The sequence below is a fragment of the Tigriopus californicus genome, chromosome 12 (assembly GCF_007210705.1).
Source record: "Tigriopus californicus strain San Diego chromosome 12, Tcal_SD_v2.1, whole genome shotgun sequence".
Taxonomy (NCBI): Eukaryota; Metazoa; Arthropoda; class Copepoda; order Harpacticoida; family Harpacticidae; genus Tigriopus; species Tigriopus californicus.
The window spans coordinates 7743737-7748153 of NC_081451.1; positions in this window are offsets into that span (position 1 = coordinate 7743737).

Here is a 4417-nt window from a genome sequence, read left to right on the forward strand (position 1 = left end):
CGCTCGTGGAAAAACTATGCAATTTTGGTTAAAAATAGATGGCCTAAGCAGAGAGGAGCAAATTGCATCTTTCCGTTCTTTCTGTTCTCCAGAATTGCTGGCAAAGATGGAATTTTCCATGAACATCCCAGCCAATACCCCAGATTCTTTGGATCAAGTATTCGAAACAATCTCAAAGTTCTTAAAAATGAAGCACAATGTGGCACTCGATCGTTTCCGGCTCTTGAACCGTCACCAGGAGCAAGGAGAACAATTTGACGAATTCTACACAGCATTACAAGAAATGGCAGCCGAAGCAGAGCTACGGGAGATGTCTCACGAATGACTGGATTGCGACGCTAATTTTGGTGGGGACGTCGGACGACAAGATTCGACAGGAACTTTTGTCAAAGGTCGCCCTCCCACGTTGGAGGAGACGGTAGCAATGCGCCGAAACGAAGAAAAGGGCAGATTGGGTGTACGAGACTTGCAAAGGCCAGAAGGGTCGCCATTGGAGCATACAAAGCCAGAACACCTTCACAAAAGGGGAAGGAGGCAGAGCGAAGAGCCGGTACTCCACTAAATTCAGAAGAGGATAGAGAACAAACTAGGCGTGAGAGATGTCGAGACTGCGGTTTTAAACATGGGAATGAAAGGCGATGTCCCGCCCAGACGGGTACGGCAAGGTGTCATAAGTGCGGAGTGATTGGACATTTTGCTCCAGTATGCCATTTGCACCAAGGAAGTGAGAAATCGTTGAATGCTGTGTTAATTGCCGGAATTGGAGCGTCACCCAACATTGGAGTGGGAGTATATGCACGGTCATCAAGTCGATTCCTGGGCGATATTGATTTTGTACCAGATACTGGAGCCCAAGGAACAGTGGCAGGAATGGAATTGCTCAATAAATTTGGAATACACCAGTCGTCATTAAACCCTGTGCACCATAGATTCGTGGGTATTGCGGGTAAATCATTGGACCGGTGGGAGCAAAACAAGTACGTCTCAAACTGGAGGGTAGGCAGTGTGAGGAAGACATTACATTTTGCGAGAACATTCGTCACCAGTATTTGTCATTCAATGCCTGTAAAGCTCTGTGAATTGTACATCACGATTTCCCATTACCTCTGAAACAATCCGGGTTGGCAATTCGGGGTGCCTTGACTGAATTGGATGTACGATCGTCTAATATCCCACCCCGGCCATCGGACGAAGAAATTAAAAGACACGCAGCAAGTTGATGGAAATATTCAGCGACGTATTTTCACAAGAAACGCTGAAACCCATGGTCGGCCCTCCTCATCACATCGAATTAGTGCCAAACGCCATCCCGTACGCAATTCACAGCGCTCGTCCAATCCCGTATGCCCAACGGTCAGAAGTGAAAAGTCTAATTGACGAATTAGTGCGAAAAGGAATTTGGGAGCCCGTCGGAGATCGACCAACGGCATGGTGTCCCACCATTAGTAGTCGAAACGAAGGCAAATGGTAAATTAAGATTATGTGTGGATTTGAAAAAGCTAAATGATCAGGTTCTTCGGCCAGTTCATCCAATGAGAACTCCTCACGATGCTGTATTACAGTTACCGAGGAACGCAGAATTCTTCACCACTATGTGATGCGGCCAGTGGTTATTGGCAAATCTTGTTGGATTCACCAGGATTTGACAACGACGTGTTAGATCCTGGGTAGATTTGTGCATACTAGAGGCCCCATGGGAATGATTTCTACGGGAGATGCCTATAATCTCAGGGGAGACCAAGCTTTGGGAGACCTACCAAATGTATCGAAAGTAGTGGACGATATATGCATAGCACACTCTGAATTCAGGGCTCATCTAGAGTCGGTGACAGGTCGTAAAGCGGTGTCGTAAGCACCAAATAACCCTCAATCCGGAAAAGTTTGTGTTCTCAAAGCCAGCAGTGAAGATTGTCGGCTTATATTTATCAAGGAACGGCATTCAGGCTGACCCCTCAAAAATTAGCGCTATTGGAGAATTTCCAGAGCCCAAGAGCAGAACTGAACTTCGGAGTTTTATGGGCTTGGTTAACCAACTTGGACAATTTTCTTCTGAAATATCTGGAGCAGCGGGCCCATTAAGGGAACTATAAAGTGAGATCGGAATTCCTATGGACAACCAATCATTCTCATGCCTTTGGTTTGGTTAAGAAAGCTCTATCAAAGTGCTCCAATCCTGGCTCCATTTGACCCGACAAGTGAAACCATGATCCAAACAGACGCTAGTCGGACAAAGGGCCTTGGGTATGCATTACTCCAATATCATGGATCAAGAGTTTGTCTCATCCAGTGCGGAAGTGATTTCTATCCAGGGCCGAAGAACATTACGCTATGGTGGAATTAGAGGCCCTTGCCATAGCTTGGGCTGTGAAGAAATGCAGAGTGTTCCTGCTGGGTCTTCCAAAATTTCGAATCAAAACGATCACCGACCATTGGTGACCATTTTAAACTCTTATACATGCGCTCAGGTGGAGAATCCTCGTTTGTTACGTTTCAAACAGGCCCTCTCTGGATACACAATTTCAAGTTGAATGGGTCAAAACGACTGCTCACGCAATTCCAGACGCTCTAAGTCGAGCTCCTGTTGTTCAGGCAACTGCTGAGGACATGATTTACTAAGGAATCGATTTAGAAATAGCACTAATTGCAAAGCGTGCCATTGTTCAATGGACGAGAGTGACAACATACAATGAGAACAGTCGTCGAGCGAAGTTGTGGACATCTTCATGGACAAAATTCGAAATGCATCTAGTGATGATGAAGAAATTAAGTGCTTGAAGTCGACAATTACCGAGGGTAAAGAGTATCAGTTATCCAAGCCCTTCAAAGGCATTTTAAATCAACTGACAGTTCAGGATGGTTTAGTTTTGTTTGAATCACGAATTGTTGTACCTTTAGCCTTGCGGAGAGTAATTCTCTCTCATTTTGCCGCCATCGCCAAGTTTGGCTCAAGAAGAGATCGGGCACTAGCAATCATTGTGCTGGCCGTAGACACAGGCCTACTGTACCTCCTAGGGAATCCTGTAGATCCGAGAGAGGTGTGGCTATTGCTAGAAGAACAATTCCAGAAGAAGACGTGGGGGAATAAGTTGGATTTACGAAGAAGACTGTTCTCTTTGTCAATTGAAGGAGAATGGTGATGTTCAGGGGCATGTTAAGTCAATGACTGAAATCTTTGAAGAATTGGCAGTCATTGGAAGTCCTGTGGAAGCAGAGGATAAAGTAGTTCATCTTCTGGCCAGTTTGCCCTCAGAATTCAACATGTTGGTGATTGCGCTTGAAGCTCACTCAGAAGTTCCGGAATGGAATGTCGTGATTGAACGAATTTTGAATGAGGAGCGAAAGCGGAAAGACGACCGAGCAGACCATGAGAAGGGCTTATCTGTAGCCAAGTCGTTCGGAAACGTGCCTAAGAGAGGAAGCGTGAAGTGCTATCATTGTGGCATGAGCGGCCATTACAAAAGGCAATGCCGCAAACTCGTCAAGAATGAACGGTTTGATTACCATGGATCAAGAGCCAACCAGGCTGGAACCTCCATCGAACCATTTTGGGCTGATACAAGTTGCTTCACTTGGCAATGGATCAAGTCGAGGTTGGATTGTTGACTCCGGGGCCACAAGCCATATGTGTATGGACGACAAAGCTTTTGAGGATCTGACTGAGTTGAGGAACCCGATCCGTGTCACTCTTGGTGACGTAGGAACCATGGAAGCCAAGAAAAAGGGGAATGTCTGTATTAAGACCTCAGTAGATCGTGGACATCGAAATTGCACGTTGAATGATGTATTGTATGTTCCTGGTCTCGCGTATAATTTGTTCAGTGTGTCTAAGTCAGCTGAACGAGGTGTTCGAGCAGTGTTTGAGCGTGACATGTGCCAGTTGATAAGTAGCGGAGGACAAATTGTGGCAGTGGCCAAGAAACTTGACGATTTGTACCATTTGAAAATTCAATCTGATGAGATTCACTCCGCCCAAGAAGATTACTCGTGTTTGCAGCTATGGCATCGAAGATTGGGACACCTTGGAACCGGCGGAATGAACGACCTGATCAAAGGGGCACTCGTCCAAGGGCTTGGCCTGAAAGAAGTTCGCGACGGTTCTTCTTGCGAACCCTGTATCAAAGGCAAGATGGCGAGGCAAGCATTTCCGAAGGAAGCCTCAAGACGTGCAGGCAATTGCCTGGATCTGGTACACAGTGACGTCTGTGGGAAGATGGGTGTTCCCTCTCTCGGAGGAGGAGAATACTTTTTGACGTTCGTTGATGATCATTCACGATATGTATGGGTTTTCATCCTGAAACGGAAGTGTGACGTGCTCAAAGTATTTGTAGAATGGAAAGCCCGAGTAGAAAAAGAGTCTGGACGAAAAATCAAGACACTCAGGACCGACAACGGCGGAGAGTACACATCGAAAGAATTC